Source organism: Chanodichthys erythropterus, chromosome 5 (assembly GCF_024489055.1).
Source record: "Chanodichthys erythropterus isolate Z2021 chromosome 5, ASM2448905v1, whole genome shotgun sequence".
NCBI lineage: Eukaryota > Metazoa > Chordata > Actinopteri > Cypriniformes > Xenocyprididae > Chanodichthys > Chanodichthys erythropterus.
Window position 1 is genome coordinate 19084389 of NC_090225.1, and position 19213 is coordinate 19103601.

Consider the following 19213-nt stretch of genomic DNA (forward strand, 5'->3'; position numbering starts at 1 on the left):
AATTAGCTGTGCTCTATCACTGCCGATTTCGCTTCTTAAAGCCACGTTTACGTACACGATGCCCAGGCCTGTTAAGTCTAGGGGGTGTGTAATAAATTATTGACTTTAGTGCTAAGATAAATATTAGTTTCCTGTAATTTACTCAATAATAACATATTATTTGCTAATAATGAGTCAGATTATACTGTCACAACAATTGGAGTGATACATAGTAGAACACCCACTAAATATTTACCTTTTTAAAGACTGGCTGTGATGTGGCTTTATGCCACATTAAAGTCATTCGGCCATGAATAGCAGGCCGGTGTTGTGCACTTGTCAATAATTTCAGGATATTTCCTGTCTGATATGATTCATCAGTTAGACAAAGCTGTCTTTTAGACTAGTGGTGAGTCTCACGATTCGATTCAAATAGATTTTTGGGGTCACGATTCAAATTTAAAAATCGTTTCTTGATTGATTTATATTGAACTACATTTCCTGCCTTTTTGTAGGATATTGGTAATACTATTTGTATTGTTTATATTTGTTTCCCTTGGTATAGTTTTGCCATGTCTGCTCAATATATTGTGTTTTAAGGGCTTGTTTTTCTTTTTTGTGATATCTGGAAACCCTTCATCTGGAGTTTTAATGAAGAGAGGAGCAGCAGTATAAGCAAACTGAACAGAGGCTACTGTTAGTGTCGATTGGTTGGGAGTTATTTAATAAAGTAGTTTAAATTATACACTCCTTGTATCCGCGTTATTATTTTACTGTAGGGATGTGCATGAGTACTCGAATGTGACAGCAACGATCTATCATAAAAACAATGTTTTATTATAATATTTTTTTCTTGCGTCCTTTTGTGCAGATGTAAGTTTTTACTTTTATGCTGTATATATCTGATTAATCTCATATAGGATGCGTTTGGATTAGTTTATTAACCCGCTTACAAAATGCTTCTTTTTAGCAGTATTTATTATTATAGGCTATGACATTATTGACTATGATTGGGTTATTTGAAACAGCCATATTTCTTTTAGATGTTTCTTTTTCAAAAACATTATTATTAATAATTCAGCAGTGTTATTTTTTTTCTCGTCACATTTTTCGACATTAGGTTATGTTTGAATTAAAATCGTTTCTTGTCAAGGCTTCGAAAATGCGCAGGGACGTCTTTGTCCAGATGAAAGTTGTAATGTTGCGATTATGTTGTGTATCTAAGACATCTTATTAACCTCATATAGAATGTGTCAAATTGAATGGGCTTCAGCTTGGTGTTCATTCATTCTTCAGCTTCACCACATGTAGCTATTCATTTTGGATGTTTCTTTTTCAAAAACATTGATGCAATATTGATAATCTAACCGTGTTATTTTTCTAGTCATATTTTTCATAGACATTTGTCAACATGTCAAAACATTTTCACAATCGCCATGATTGTTTTTCGCCCAGTACTGGTTTTTGAGTACTCAAAATGAAAAATGGACAAAAAATGCCCATCCCTGGCCTTTTGCATCATTAAAATGTGATCGGTTTATGTGAGCACCAAGTTGAGAGATGCAATTAATAAAAGGAAGTGATTATCAGCTGCTTTGGAGTTAGAAAAATATAATACACACAGTTGTATTCTCAATATTTAGTGATTGCATGTCCACGTTGAACATGCTTCTCATGTATAAAAAGTAGGCCTACTTCTACACATAAGAGGCGGCAAGATCGCAAGAAAAGCTTGACGTGCTGGTAACTATACATTATTTAAGGCTGTTTTCTATTTGTTAAGATATTATTATAGGAACTGTTGTTGTCAGGTAAGTTTCATTCGTAATGATTCCTCCATTACAACTCTTTACTGTATTCTATGTACAGTACAGCAGGCTATGATATGATCTTAGCAAAGCTGACAGTGACGCTGCACAAAAGAGTGCTTTTAGCTATTATACTCAATCAAAGGTCATTTGGTTGTTGTAGAGACAAATAAGAAGCAATAACAGAATCCCGCTGAAATGTCATTGCAGACCGTGGATGAAATCGATGGATAGAGAGAAGGAAAGGGTTGTACTGGCAGGGAAAGTATAGGAGCTTAGTCACAGTCTTGGAACCCAGGATTACTGTTGACGTCTAAGGAAAGCCTTGACCTCAGAAGGGATTCCCCAAACATTGATGTGTTCCACCCTTAAAACATAACTTTTTCCACTAAAAGAAAACATGAGGGCAAAGCTGAATTTACAGCAGCTATTGCTCCAGTCTTCAGTGTCAAATAAAATCCATCAGAAATGATTCCAAGATGATTTGATGCTACTTTTCTTATTTTCACAGTTAGAAATTGTTTGCAAAACTTTTTTCAGGACTGAATAGAAAGTTAAAAAGAACAGCATTAATTTGAAATTGTCTTTAGGTTGTAAACTTATGTTCAATTTAATAAATCCTTACTGAATAAAAGTATTATTCTTCATGCTGTTGCTGGTACTTTGCAATTAGAGTACTGTTATAGCCAAAATGAAGCCAAGTTGTTGCTAAAATTATAACTATAGAGTCCTCAAGATCCCCATGATGAATTATGGCATTATCAGCAATTAATTTCCTTCAGATCATTGCACTTTTTGTTGATAGAGGAAACCCAGATGTTTGTATGAGGTTTCAGTTACTCCTGAAGACAATAACCAGCTCTGATGTTGGCAGGTAGACTCCATCATGGATGGGCTGCCAGCCTTTGATGTTATGATGCCAGGGCAGAAAGCACTTGCATGCGGACACTAATTGGGCGATTGGCACCAAAGGACTTTGCACAGAGATACTCTGTATTCCATTAGTCAGAGTGGGTGCAAGTTTGATTATGCTTGGCGTAGGCATAACCTAATAGAAAATATTTGCCTGGTTCTAATTCTAATTTAGTCAGTTTGCAATTAGACATGCTGGCAAATGATTCCCAGTGCAGCTGTAAATGTCTGATTGTCAAAGATATAAGAGATGAGTTGTTTGTTAGTCCATACCGAATGTATTTGTTAAAATCCTTGACCTAGGGATCTATTTTATCAACTGCAATACAGACTTTGTTTAGGGGCGATAAATTTTAATTGTCTGCTTTATTTTAATACTTCAATTGAAGTGAGATATCGGAGCGTAGGCCCTCCACCTTTAAGTGAGATCCGACACTTGAGGGAGTGAAGTGTTTTCGCTGGGAAGTGCATGAATGATTGATAGCAGGAGCAGAGCTGTTTAAAATCGTCTTGCTCCCTGCTAATCAATAATTCAAAGCACTTTCTGTATTTTGGTGGCACATTAAATATCAGTCACCGGCTTGAATTCTCAATTTGATTTATGTCTGTCAAATGCATTAGTGGTTTGTCGTGATTCTCTTCATTTAAATGAGTTAATTTTGCCCATGCTGGGAGTGATCTCACTTGTCTTAGTTTTCTCATTACTAGTGTTTCATGTTACAAGAGTAAAGTGTTGATTAATAATTAGGCAGCTGTTAGAAAGAAATGTCTGCTGGGAACTAGACACGGGATATCATTCATTGGTTAAAGTCGACCATTTGACGACAAGCAATATAGAATATGTTAGGGATAATGTACAATCAGCCGGTTGTTGTTATGACAGGGTATTTAAGATCCCCGCGTGAAACTGAGGGGTCTTGTATCACCCTAAAGGGGTTGGTTTTGCAATTACAACCATGAAATATTGATTTAAGGTTAAAATTTGTTTATTACGTGAGCCCAAAGAGTACATGGAGAGAAGCAAACTAGTACAGCACTGTACTAAATTGGTTTCCAGGGCCAACAGTTAGAGTACAGAGTAGTGGTCATTACAGGGGGGAAAAAAATAATCACTGTGAATGCCATGATTGACTAATCAGAATCAAGTATTTCGGAGAGCATGTAATCATTGTTTGAAATGTGCTCATGATATGACTAAGCACTCCTGTATTCAACATGCCTTCATTTTCCTGAGGCGCTAGAATGACGGTTTGACCTTTACTTCGCTAGAGGTTGAGGAGCTGGTCGTGGTGCATGCTGATGTTTCCATTTGTTTGCTTTCATATCCACGAGGAGCTACCAGGATCTCCTGCAAGACCAAGAGGGCTTTTAAATTTTCAAAGATAAATCACCCGCCGCTATCGCGTAAGTGCTTTCTGCACCACGTGGATCCCTGGTGTTAAAAGTCGGAGTCTGCTTTGCTCTCATCCATTCGCGGAGACACGCAGCGTCCGGTCCATTTGCATTAACAGGGAAACACAAAAGGATTTGAAGGAGGAAATTGCCTCTTGTAAACACAATGGCCTTTCCTGTGAGTTCTCATGATAATGTCCTGAGTGGCCTTGGGGCAGAGTCTAGAACATTCCGTTGAAGAGCACAGTGAGGTCTGCTGCTGTTTGGCCTTTAGCGTGAAATGGCAGTGAGACTTGCGCCCTGGATATTGAGCCGCACTGAGCGCAGTGGCTGGCTAATGTATACTAACAAGCTTGAATTTCATGTCAAAGCTGTCTGGATGCGCAGTGCCGTGCATGTCTGTCAGGCAGAGCCGGAGTGACTGTGGCACAGACGCTGATTTTCAGTGCCTTGGGGACCTCCACATTGGCTTTAACCCTTATAGGGTCTTTGGGGTCTGCACAGACCCCAAACGACGTTTGCTCAAATAAAAAAAAATATTCTCTTTGTCCAAATGACATGAAACTTTGTACCGTTGTTAACACTTTCTAGATCTACAAAGAAAAAAAAAATCGGAGTGATATCTTGTTTTTATGTTAGTGTAAAAAAAAGGGTCACACTCAGGGTCTTCGGGGTCTCCACAGACCCCAGGCAATAAAATTTAATTTTGTTATAAAATAACTGCTTTTTAAAAAACAAATGTAATTTTACTCTGTTTATTAATGTTTTTACTTCATATTTGTGCAGTTTTTGGAGGATTTCTCGTATCTTTTAAATTTATATAAATAAATAAATAAATTAATATTTTTACAAAAACAGCTTTTTATGTAAAATTCCCTTTATAAAAGACCCACATTTCTAACTTTCATTCATGGGGATAACATGGATAATTTGACATGGTTTAGTGTAAGATTTTTGCCCATCTTTTGAAAAATGCAGTTTTAAAAGTAAAAAAAAAATCACTTTTACCAGTAGATGGCTGCAGAGCTCCACTATTTGTTATGTGCTATTTGACTGACTGAAAGACATCTTTTCATAAGTTTTTTTGTTGGATTCATATCTAAATGTTATGAAATCACAATTATAACAATAAAAAATACTTTTTGTCAAAGTTTAGCATTTTTTGTACTGAAAAAAATTAATTTTTCCAAAATGTTGATTTTGAGGATGAATTTTGTCCATTTTCACAGTGGAGTCTCATCATAATGTAACAATATTGAAAAACTATTTTTTTTCATTACAAAAAATGCTAAACTTTGACAAAAAGTACCCTTTATTGTTATAATTGTGATTTCATAATATTTAGATATGAATCCAACTGAAAAAAACTTATGAAAAGATGTCTTTCAGTCAGTCAGATAGCACATAGCATATAGTGGAGCTCTGCAGCCATCTACTGGTAAAAATGATAGTTTTTTTACTTTTAAAACTGCATTTTCCAAAAGATGGGCAAAAATCTTACACTAAACCATGTCAAATTATCCATGTTATCCCCATGAATGAAATTTAGAAATGTGGGTCTTTTATAAAGTGAATTTTACATAAAAAGCTGTTTTTGTATAAAAACCTATTTTAAAAAAATATTTTTTAATTTATTTATATAAATTTAAAAAATATGATAAATCCTCCCAAAAACTGTACAAACATGGAGTAAAAACATTAATAAAAAGAGTAAAATTAAATGTTTTTTAAAAAAACAAGTATTTTGTTACAAAATTGCATTTTGTTGCCTGGGGTCTGTGGAGACCCCGAAGACCCTGAGTGTACTTCCCAAACGAAGACCGCATAAGGGTTAAGAGAAGGAATGGTGAGCAGAAGAAGCATCCTCCCTCGTCCATGCTGTAACCCTGATTAAACATCACTCTGCATGATTGAACATCCCACTTGAATTGTTTTGTGCTGCTGTTAAAGGCATAGTTCACCCAAGAGCATTCTACTCACCATAATGTGGCTCGCATTCCTTTTTTTTTTTTTTGTCATGCAATATATGTAGAACATCCCTTTAGAAACTTAAAGGAAGATATTTTTTCTAGACAATAATGAAAAACCCATATTGATACGTAGTAGGGCTGACCGATATATCGCATGCGATTGTCACGCACAGTTCGTCAGTAAAGCCGGTTCCCTGATTACCGCTAAATCGCCATCACCTGCTTTCAAATGGAGCGGCATTCAATAGACAGAGCCGTAGTTCACTGACAAGCTAAGCAATATCGCGTTCATATCGCTGATGAATCGCCTTCGATAACGAACACGATATTGTGTGGCTTGTCAGTGAACTACGACTCTGTCTATTAAATGCCGCTCCATTTGAAAGTAGGTGATGGCGATTTAGCGGCAATCAGGGAACCGGCTTTACTGACGAAATGCATGTGACAATCGCATGAGATATATCGGTCAGCCCTAATGATACATAATTTCTGCACCAAAAGTGGCATCAAACAGAATTGCAATTGGTTTGAATGGGTGGTAACCCACAAAACAACACTGGCCCAACCAATGGTGTCAGTTTGGGACTGAACTGTCTGTTGAGCGTTGAGTAAAACTTGAGTTTGAAACTTGTTTGAAAGCAATATTTAGCTATGTTTCCATCACCCTGTTTTTATGCACATTTTGAAGTATCGCATCCAAAACAAGTGATGGAAACACTAAATTTCGAAAAAGTCTCTTAATTCGCAAAAAAGTTTTTACGATCACTTGAGATGGTTTTTGAATTGTGCGAAAAAGAGTTAATGTGAATAATGGGAGATGGAAATGCATTTACCAAATAAATTCTAGTGTAGCGAACATTAAACCCACTTGACTAATCAGTTGTTTCTGCTGATGGTGTTTTATTTACTGTTGGTTACTAGGTTACCAATACCTCCGTCATCCGCTCAAACAACTTAATGGAAACGCACCTAATTCACATTTGTTTGTTTTTTCTTTTTTTGCGAACTTTGAAAAGATTTGCTTCATGTTTGGATGGAAACCCAGCTTTTAGCAGTTTTGTTTGTTTCCAGTAGAGGAACTGAAACAACAACTTTTACCTTTAATGAAACAAGTCTACATCATTTGTTAAATAGACTATAATATGAATAAATAAAGGAAAACACTACATTTAGTGTTTGTGTCGTAACATTGTGTATGCGTGTTGTTTGATAAATATGTCTTATAGATTATGACGGGCCTGTTGTTGATGGGTTGAACTAGCTTTTGGCAGTAGGAGGAGGAGAGGGACAATTTACATCAGTTGACATTAGCGTCCATGGCTGATTTTGTTATCGCCTGTTCCTCATCAGCTCAGCTTGTCAGTTTGCTGAAATATAGTCGCACTCTTATGTCAACAGCTAATATTTACATAATCCCTTTCCTCCCGCTTTGGTAACATGTGCATCTGAATGGCCAGTGTTTAGATTAGAAGATGGCGATTCATTTTGAACACCAGAGGCACATCGTTAAAGTCCTGAAATGAGATGTTTGGCCTTTTGAGAGGATCTCACGTAGCCTGCTAATGAAGTCTGGGAAGTGTGCATATGTAAAACATGACAAAATGAAAATTTTAATGTGTGTGCAAACACTCTTTGTGGTTCGCATGGTGTCAGTTGTCTTTTTAAATTGTCTTATTCTCCAGACTGCTTGGATGGATAAATGAGGGTTTTGTATGTAAACTTCTTCTGCTTGTGCTTGAGGTTTCTGTGATGCAGCAAATGCAGTATGATTAAGCTCTGTGCTGTGATTCACTCATCTGTGATGTTTCCTATGGGTCATGATTGCATAAGGTCAGTTGAATCATATAGCCTGTAGTCTGCATGCTGCTCAGTGTGTCAAGGAGTTGCATCTGACAGCAGTGAAGTTTATTAGGTTTTTGTTTTTTGAATTGGTAATGCTGCCCTGCGTCATTGACATTCTGAGTCTCCTGGCGCAGTTGCACACAGAGCACATTGTGTTTTGCCTGATAAACAACCTCACAAATCGAACCACTGCAGAAGTAATTCAGTGGAGCCTGTAAAAACAGACAAGAGGAAGTGCATTAACGCACTTGTGTGACCAAATAATGAAACTCTCTAAATACCTGGATTGATACACAGCCGTCACCTGTAATAAGACTGGGTGATGTATCAAATATATGTGTGTGTATAAAATATGTATATAACATATATTTGATACATCACCCAGTCTTTTTACAGGTCATAAATTTTAACTTATTCACTGAAATGCTCAATTCAAGCAAATAATCATACAAGTATTACCGAGTAAATGCATTCAATACAATAACCATTTGTTCACTTTGACCTATTATTTGTTGGTTTAAACCAATAAATAAATAAATAAATAAATAAATAAATATAACTATATATATATTTAACTAAGTTAATATATAATATATTTAACTATATATAGAAATTTGGAAAGTTTGATTTCTTTTTAATTAATCATTTTGAATTGTAAATTTCAATATATGCATTTCAACCTGATTTAATGATTGATTGCATTGTCCTCTTTAAAAAGTTTTGCAACTTTGACATGTCTCCTAATAACTTTTTTTTGGAAAATATGTCTATAAACATGGAAATCTGTTTTGGTGCATAAAAAGCTATAATGGCATTAATTATCTTCAAAGCTTTTTTTTCGCTTCATGTTTGGAAGTTTTATTGCAGTTTTATTGCATTAACAATCTAAATAACTCTATCTGTTTTATTGCCGAAACTAAATTATTGAGATTTTTTTATTATTATTTTTATTTATTTATTTATTTTTTTTTTTTTTACCCCCCCCCCCCCCCCCCCCCCAGCCCTAACATGTACTGTTCATGGAAAAGAGAGAGGACCAGAACCCACACTCAGTAAAGCTCTTGAAAAAGCAGGAACAGAAACCTGCCTGAAAGCACTGCATCACGGTGGCTATTAAAAGGAGTGGTGGTTGCTCCTGATAAGCTCAGTTTGCTTATTGCACAGCACAAGTATTGGGGGCAGAGGATTATTGCCACTTGTGTATATTTCTGCTGATGTTTTTTTCTATCCTTCCTCTGTCAGATGGCGCATATTAGAAAAACCTGTCTGATGTAGAAGTGGAAGGCGTTTACTCTCACCTGAATATAAAGTGAGAACACACAAACTTCTTCCTCACATATCCTCACACACTGTCACTTAAAGCAGCTGCGCACGTGAAATGTAGACAGATTTTGCTTAACGTTGCATCTGTAAAAACGACCAGATAATATTCTCGCACCTCACAGAACGCTATAGAGGCCACACCCTCGTCGTCTCCATGCCTCGCTTTCAGCCACCTCCCCACATTGTGTCAGTGACTCTGACGTTATTTACATAAATGATAAACACGGCGGATGGCTGGATTGGCAGCGTAATCCACTTGCAGTGTCATTAGGGAGGAAAAGAGAGAAAGGCTATTACGGCTCTTGCTTCATCAGTGCGTCTCTCTTAGGCCATTTATGGAGGTAATGGAAACCTCTCTCATTAAGGTGCCGCTCACTGTGGCGCTGAGAAACATCTCCACTCGGTAATTGATCTTGTTGGTCTTTAGTGCTGGAAAGTGGCCCTGAAGCACCGCCTGCTTGCTGCATTCATTTTTCAGCTCAGTCAGAGCTGCCCTGCCCGCCCGCTCTTGTCCAGTCACCTTCACTTCTGCTGCTGAGCACCTGCGTGTGGTCTGCACCTTTTGCTCTTTGTGTGTCTCTTAGGGAGAAATGCAGCCGTGTTTGTATTGAAGGAATAGTTCTGTCATTATTTACTTGCTTTCATGTCGTTCCTTTACTGTGTGGCACAAAAAGGGAAATGTTCAAGAATATTCACACCGCTCTATTTCATATAACCACAGTACAAAGTCATTATTCACTGATCATTTTACCCTCCGGTGAGCCGTTAATTTGAGAACTGCTGCGAGTGAATCGAGTCAGTTAGTTGAACGGATCAGTAAATGAATCATTCTTTTAAACTGCTTCTTTTCAGTGAACCGGTTGATCTTGTTCACAGATTGGACTGATTCATTCATGACTCAGAGTTCAACTCACTCATTTAATGATCAGTTTTAAGCAGTTCTTGAGTTAAAGGATTAGTCCACTTTCAAATAAAATTTTCCTGATAATTTACTCACCCCCATGTCATTCAAATTGTTCATGTCCTTCTTTCTTCATTTGAAAAGAAATTAAGGTTTTGATGAAAACATTCCAGGATTATTCTCCTTATAGTGGACTTCAATGGTCTCCAAACGGTTGAAGGTCAAAATGACAGTTTCAGTGCAGCTTCAAAGGGCTTTAAACGATACCAGACGAGGAATAAGGGTCTTATTTATTTATTTATATTTTTTAAGTGAACTACTTCTATTAAAAATGAAGTCTGCATTTTCTGCACTATTACCTCAGAATTGAAATCTGTTTGTTTGGATTACACGACTGGGCTATACATAACCATTCAGGCATTCAATGGTTAAACACCATGTTTAATATGCAAATGAAAACAAGGATGTGAGGGATAGATGGATAGCCTGTTTAATAGCTGCTAGCAGTGGTTCAGAAAAAGCCTTTACAGTGTTGTTACTGTTAACCAAAACTACAACTTTTACAAAAGATTCATTAATTAAAGTAAAGCTAAAATGAAATAACATATAAACATTAGATGAATAAGGCACAATATGCAAGTAAGATTTTTAGATTAGAATATTTAAAAACCACCTGTGTACTTAACATTATCACAGATGTTTCCAACAATGTTTAAATCCAGAGAAGTCAGCAATTTTAACCAGTGTAAAGGCCTGTCATTGTGTTGCCTATCAGTGACGTCATATCTGCATTACCTTCAATTTCCTGTTTTACTTGTGTAGAAACCATGGAAACACCAAGGGCCCTATTTTAATCATCTAAACGCAAAGTGTAAAGCGCACGGCGCAGGTGCACTCAGGGCGTGTCCAAATCCACTTTTGCTATTTTAACGACGGAAAAACGGTCCGTGCGCCGGGGTGCATTTTTGAAATGGGTTGTCCCTATTCTCTTAATGAGTAATAGGTGTAACGTTCAATAAACCAATCAGAGTGTCATCTCCCATTCCCTTTAAGAGCGAGATGCGCTCGCGCCATGGCGGATTGCTATTTACATGGTGGAATTTGTTGGAGGAAAAGCTGAGTGCTTTTCAAGCGAAGAAACCGATCTGCTCATGCGCGAAGTTAAAGCGGGCTTGCAAATGCAGGCTTTCAAATAGCTCCACGCGATGAGTCGGTTAATATATATGTGTGTGTATTGGCACGATTGTTCAATTAATTAGCCAATTTCGTTCATCGTTATAAGTAGTAATAGGCTGAATTGAAAATAGGTAGCCTAATTCTAATACACGCAATGACTATTCATCATTACATTTTTATATTTATGTAGCTTACACAATAATATTATTTTACACTGTAATCCTTTTGTTTTTAATATTTGGCATGTTTGTGTGATGCGCATCCCTGTGTGTAATAAGCAAAGTCAACGCGCACTGTGGACACGCCCAGAGGCGCTGTTTCTACCAACGTGCTCTAACAAAAAAATATTGTGCCATTGACTTTAGACTTTAGACCAGGTTTGAGTTGGTTTATGGCGCAGACTATTTTCAAGGTCCCATTCTTCGTGATCCCATGTTTCAAACTTTAGTTAGTGTGTAATGTTGTTGTTAGAGTATAAATAAAATCTGTAAAATTTTAAAGCTCAAAGTTCAATGCCAAGCGAGATATTTTATTTAACAGAAGTCGCCTACATCGAACGGCCAGTTTGGACTACATCCCTCTACTTCCTTCTTTAATGACGTCACTAAAACAGCTTTTTGACTAACCTCCGCCCACAGGAATACACAAAAAAGGGGGCGTGGTCTTGTTGCGCTCCCACGGAGAAGAGCAAGAGTTGCGTTTGTAGAGTGTGTTTGTCGCCGAAACGCTGTTATTTTCATCCGGCAGTCCAATCACCTTTGTTTGGCCTTCCCAGGGACACTGTACTTAGAAATCAATGGTTACAATTTATGTTTAACATGGTTCCCGAAAATTATAATTGTGGAATCCTTACTGCAATAGTTAATGTTGGACTGCAGTGCACATAATGGCCACAAGAGGGGACCATGTTTATATATATATGGCTGTTTTCCATATGAGGTACTCTTCTGAGTGAGTGCTAACGTTGTACATTTTCTGTCGCTGCTTGTGGAGATTAAAGAGTTCAGTCTCTCGGGAATTATTGTCTTTTGTGTTCATTCGGCACAACACCACAATAATCCACATGTAAAACTATGTGCAGCACACGTTATGGTAAGAAGCGGGACCTTTCCGGGCAAGGAGCGCTAAGCTGCTGTCGAATCACTACACAGGAACCGCTGACACAATCAGAACTCGTTACGTATTTCTGAAGGAGGGACTTCATAGAACAAGGAGCTCATCAGCTCGTTATTATGACAGTGGAAACAGCGGTATACAGATAAGTAAATTATGTGAAAAATACTGTGTTTTTTTACACGCGAAACATGAACACAAAGACCTTTGCGTCTTCGGACGCAAAGACCTTTTAGTTTTTTTGCTTTACCACAAGTAAAATGTTTGTACCATGCCCCAGAGACAGCACTTGTCTTGACAAGTGGTTAACACAGCATAATCAGAAAGAGCTTTATTTGTAGTTACAGTAATACAGCATTGTCTCCACCATACATTTAAAAAATTAATTGCATGCCTTTTATCAACACAAGTGATCCAGCTTTTATTAATATGATATTCTAATCATTTAATCTAATCATTTACTGCAGTATGCAACAAGTGTCTTATAGCAGCCACCGAACGAACGCACAGAGTAACGTTAACATTCAACAAACTCAAATGTTTTTTTTATTATGATTGACCAAGTAAAACAGCACTGCGTTACCCCACAATTTTAATTAGTCAAAAAAAGGAACCTGTATAAGTAGTAATTCAGCACTTGAGGCTGTGGCATATAAGCATAATAAAAACAGCAACGTAAAATGTCCCAGGCTCTCAGCCCTGCCCTGCTTCATACCACAGTAACGTTAATAAAACTTTAATACATTAGCTCATCCATGAGCATGATTTCTGCCCGAGTCCCATTGGATTGCTTTCCATCGGCTATGGAGGTGAAGACGACAACTCCCATGATTCCATGCTCATTCATGGCATCAACAAGCTACACCTTTTGTTATTATTTTGAATAGGCGCCCTTTAGCAGCGGAACTTGCATACTGTGCTTTAAACCTTCTTGAAGTAAAAAGCAACTGGATTTGCACTGCATTGTTGGACTTGAATCATCGAATGAAGCAAATTATCACCTTTGTTGAGTAAACAGTGAAAACACTGTCTTCAGTTGCAGCTTTTTTTATAGTAAATAAGAGTGTGCACATTGAGAAGTGTTATACAGAAGTGCTTTATTGAATTGTCTATGTATCCATATAAGTGTGCTCTTTATTATCTCTGTCTTGTCTCAGTGGGTGATGTGTTTATGTATAAGTGTCTGCAGCTGTTTTTGTGTGTGTGTCAGGCTCTTGGGGGCCACTGGGAGTTGTGACATGTGTGGTGTAATAATAGACGAGTTTTTGTGATCCAAACAGCCTACTCTGCTCTGTGACTCACTGTAGCTGGGCCTGGGGTCTGGACTTGCATCATCACTGGGATCCGCTGTGCTGTCGAGCACACAAGGGATTCGTCTCTGTCCGTCAACCAGGAGAATGGAGCATTTCGTTCCCTACATTTTCTGTTTTGTTCAAAAGCAATCCTAGCACAACTAACAAGATATCTTAACTGCACTTCTTAATAATCTGACAGTAGTTAGCTACTTTCAAAGTATAGTGTAGCTTTTCTATAACAAACTTTTTTAGGTTGGAATGTCAAATTGTTATTGTAATCAACAGGAAACGGGGAATAATCACATATACGCTCACCTAAATGGTTCTCTCTCTGTTACATTGGAAAGTCTGATTCATTCTAGTGAATCATTTTGCTCTAAACCGCGTTCTCGCTTATGTAGTGTTTGCAAGTTTGGTCCATTCCAGTGAATTGATTCATTTGGATGTAAATTTATTTGGATGTATTTGAGAAAAAGTGATAAAATGTAGGGTGGGGTCTTAGTTCTATCCATCCGTTGTTGATTGAATGGAGGCAGATCGGCTGAATGCGAACTTGCAGTTGTTTGTAAGAAAGGGGTGGAGTTTAAGTGAACTAAATGATTGGAGAAATCTGGCATACATGATTAGAGAGAAGGCTGTCATTTTTCAAGAAGGTTGATTTATGACATTTTGATTTTAAAAATGAAGTTAAAAAAATGAAGCGTGCATGGATTGATCATTCACAATTAGATTTATAAAATAGATGGTGAATTTCTATTTCATGAGACTTCAAAAATACTGTCCGTTTAAGCTTTAATGTAGTTATCTAACATTGTTAGAAACTTTCTGTGAAGCAAAGTACTGTTTCTATTTTTAAATTAACCCTCTGTAGTTTTCTAGTGTGAAATTGCCTTTCCCAAATCTTGATCCTAGATATCATTTGTGACCCTGGACCAGTCATAAGTTGCACGGGTATATTTGTAGCACATACATTGTATGGGTCAAAATTATCGATTTTTCCTTTATGCCAAAAAATCATTAGAAAATTAAGTAAAGATCATGTTCCATGAAGATGTTTTGTAAATTTTCTATCGTAAATATATACAAAAAAAAATAAAATAAAAAATTGTGAGTGGATATGCATTGCTAAGGACTTTTAAGGCGATTTTCTCAATATTTTGATTTTTTTTTTTTTTGTACCCTCAGATTCCAGATTTTCAGATAGATGTATCTCGGCCAAATATTGTCCTATCCTAACAAACCATACCTAGGGCCCTATAAAATCAGTTTTATTTTTTCACAAATTCCGTTTTAATTTTTCTGGTTTCCGTTTTATTTATTTTTTGACTAAATTTTTAAATTTCTAATTTATTAAAATAATGAATCTTGTCCAATTTACCAACAATTTAATAAAAGTTTAACAAAAAAAAAATACATTTTTTTTTTTAGGGCCCTACAGTTTATTCTTTCCCCTCAAATTTTATTTTTTACCAAATTCTGTTTTCTGGATTCCATTTTAATGGTTTAATTCCATTTTAATAATCAAAAAGCATGTCTAATTAATTGAATTCTTAAAAACAACAATATTAATTAATTAATTAATTAATATTTTTATGAATTTTGTTTCTTCAGAAGTTCTGCTGTGTATTTAAATTTTTCTGGCAATCAAATGAACGCATACCCTTTAATTTATCTTTTAATCATGAAAACAAACTTTTTTGTCAAACACAATGTGCTGCACAACATAGCTTTACTGTTAAAATTAAAACATGGATTATTGTTTAAAATATATTTTAATAATTTATTATTTAGTAATGTGAAATGTGACCTAGCACACAGTAGAGTTGCCATGTTGTCTTTTTGGTGGCGTTAGTGAGCATTTTTTGCTCATTGTTGAAATAAGCTTAATTGTAAGTATTTTAGAGTGTTTTATAGAACGTTTAATTTTTCTAGTGCTCTGTTCGTCCCCTGTGGCAACATGCTTCCATTTAGACCCTGAAATGAATTATATTTACTGTTTGAAGGAAGGGATGTTATTGTTCATCTCAGACAAGCAGCGGTTGGGTTTGAACACACTCAGTCAGACCACTGTAATGTGTCTGACCTTTTGTTCCCATTGACGGATGAGGTATTGGCTAAAAGGAAAATGAGATATTTCCTGCGTTCCCTTTGACAGGCATACAAATGAACGAATCAAACAGCATGATTCCACTTAGACAGATCAGTATTCTGGCATTGTGAGCAAGAGATCCTCAAGCTTCATGGAGAATATGAAAATTCCACTTCAAATATTTCTTGGGGAAATTTGTTTTCTTACTTTTCTTGTTCCACTCAGTGTGCAGTGAGTGGATGAACTATTGCTTTAGTTATTCCATATAATAGCTCAATGTGCTTTATGTCTTTATATTGTCAGTTGAGGGGCTGCTGCTATCATCATCTGTCACTCTGCCCTTGATTAGACCTCCGACATCCCCCTTGAGTGTTATTCATAAAGACTCGCTCGTGAATGAGCGCACAGATCTAGGATACGTCCGAATTCCTGTACTACATTTCAGAGTATGTTCTGAATTTGATATCAAGTATGGATGACGTATGCGCTGTAGTATGCTGGTGTGTAGTATTAATACATTCCTGGACATACACTACCATTCTAAAGTTTGGGGTCGGTAAGATTTTTTTTTTTTTAAAGCAGTTAATATTTTTATTTAGCAAGGATGCATGAAATTGATTAAAAGTGACAGTAAAGACATTTATATTGTTACAAAAAATTATATTTCTGCGGAGTCGTGAATGCGGATTGACAACAGACCCAGAAGAGAAGACAATGCTGAATAATGTCGTATTTTTTGTTATTTTTGAACCAAAATGTATTTTCAATGCTTCAACAAATTCTAACTAACCCACTGATGTCACATGGACTACTTTGGTGATGTTTTTATTACCTTTCTGGAAATGGACAGTATACCGTACATACATTTTCAATGGAGGGACAGAAAGCTCTCGGACTAAATCTAAAATATCTTAAACTGTGTTCCGAAGATGAACGGAGGTCTTACGGGTTTGGAGAGACATGAGGGTGAGTCATTAATGACATAATTTTCATTTTTGGGTGAACTAACCCTTTAAGTAGATCCAAAATATCATTCAGTTAATGTTTGCCCGCTGTATTATTATCAATACTGAGTAGTTGTAAATCATTTTCGAGCCCTGCTATTTGAACACTGAAGTATAGATATTCGTACACTAGTTCTGTTTTGTCTGACCGTGTTTTGGTTTATATCTAGGCCATGTGTATCTTACTGTTATCCCCCCAAAACAGGCTAAAGACAGTTTGGAGGACTTGCTCAGTCACTCATTCCAATCTACTTTAAAGAAGCTTATACGGGCTTTGCTGAATGGCTTCCCGAATTGGCAGATTTGCAGGGAACTGAACAATCTATGAGTAAATGAATGATTTCAAGAAAAGTGTTCTTTCTAAGAACTAATATATATGATGCTGTGTGACGTATCTTGATCAGGTTACTAATGCAGGAAAATGAATCGTTAATCAAGACACTGGGGAAGTGTGCTCAGCATGAAGCAAATTACCTGGATTAGCATAGCAAAACGCTGCATAATGTACCTTTACCGCTATGCGGAGTCTCAGTGAGAGAGAGATGCCTCTGTTAATTACAGTAGCGGTAAACAGAATGTGAATGTGACAGGGCTAAATGGAGCTGAGAGAATGGAGAAGCTAAAATGGAGTCCGATTTTTATATTCCCGTCATGTTTTTGAATTTGCTGCTTAAATCCCTGACATTTTGACACAGTATGCACATGATGTCTAAATGGATGAGAGACGTTGGACTCCAAGGTACTTTTTGACCAGTAAAAGAAGTTGTCAAGAAGTCATCATCAAATGGTTCTCTAACTTTTCAGGCCAAGAACCACCTTTGGTCAAATGAGAACATCTAAATACCACCAATTTTCCTTGTAATTTTTTTCTCAGCTTTGAACAAATTGAAATTTAAAGGGTTAGTTCACCCAAAAATGAAATTTCTGTCATTAATTATTCACCCTCATGTCGTTCCACACCCACCCGTAAGAATCTTCTGAACACAAATTAAGATATTTTTTTGATGAAATCCAAGTTTTTTGTTTTTTAATCCCCCATAGAAAGCAACATAATTACCGTCATTCAAGGTCCAGAAAAGTATTAAAGACATTGTTAAAATCGTCAACGTGACTACAGTGGTTAGACCTTAATGTTATGAAGTGACAAGAATATTTTTTGTGTGGAACAACAAAACAAAAATAACGACTTTATTCAACAATTTCTTCTCTATCCTGTCAGACTCATACACAGTTGAGGCAGTGAACGCAGTTCAGCGTTTTCATGTTTACATCTGAACATCGGCACCTGTGTCAGCATCACGCACATGCATCGTGCTACTCACATGAACAGGCGTTGGCCAATACTGAGTTGGCTTTCTGGCGCTGAACCTGGAAGCGCTGCAACAAAAATATCATAGACGAATGGCAGGGGAGTGATGAATTTGTTGAGTAAGTCGCTAGTTTTGTTTTGTTTTTGCGCACTTTTCACTTCATAACATTAAGGCTGAACCACTGTAGTCACGTTGACCATTTTAACTGTGTTTTTACTGTTTGTTTTTACTACTTTTCTGGACCTTGAATGTAGTAATTTTGTTGCTTTCTATTGAGGATAAAATAACCTCTTGAATTTCATCAAATGTATCTTAATTTGTGTTCTAAAGATGAACGAAGGTCTTACGGCTTTGGAACGACATGAGTCGTGAGTAAAGAACGGGTGAGTAATTAATGACAGAAATTTAATTTTTGGGTGAACTAACCCTTTAAGGACTATTAACTGTTGTCAATATACACATTTTTTTAATTAATGTTAATATTTCTGTATTCATAATGATAGTTCATCCAAAAATGAAGTTAATGTTTACTTACTCTCAAGTTGTTCCATTGTCATTTGACTTTTTCTTCAATGGGACACAAAAGGTAGAGTTTTATTTTTTATTTATTTTTTATCTTTTGTCTTTTTTTCCATAGTCAAAGTCAGTGAATACTTGGGTCTGTCAAACTACACAATGCGGTCAAAGCAACAAAAAACAATATCAAAAAGTCCATATAGTTGTTTTTCCAAGTCTTCTTAAGCCATATGATGGAGAACAGACATTTAACTAGCTATAGAAAAAAGATGCTTATAGTCAAAATGACTAAAATTCCTACTCCTAGTAAATAGTGTAAATGCTGCTATGCTCCGTGTACCACACTTTGAGAATCACTGATTTAAGACACTTTTTGTCCGTTTATTTGATGGATGTACTTTTGGGAAAAATTTGGTTCAAGCTAAATTTGAAGGAAATTTAACAAGGCATTGATTTGCAGATATTGTCTTCATTTTAAATGATGGACTGTCCCGCAAATATAGGGTTTGATGTTTATAAATGCATGTCCTTACAAACATTTATCATTGCAACCACAGTTTCCACTAAATTATCATGTGGTATA

The 19213-nt window shown here is 36.4% G+C and overlaps 1 protein-coding gene across 9 annotated transcripts in view; it reads left to right on the top strand.

Moving 5' to 3' along the window:
- The window catches only part of zmiz1a (zinc finger, MIZ-type containing 1a), a 165709-nt gene that overhangs the window by 17914 nt on the left and 128582 nt on the right, over positions 1–19213 (top strand). The window contains exon 2 of one of the 9 annotated variants that reach the window (XM_067386428.1): positions 9146–9212. The exons of 7 other annotated variants lie outside the window; for them this stretch is intronic. The gene's annotated coding sequence lies outside the window, so the exon portion shown is untranslated. Of the gene's footprint in view, positions 1–9145; positions 9213–18023; positions 18233–19213 lie in introns of those variants that run through there. One more of the 9 variants, XM_067386427.1, reaches the window with a different exon arrangement.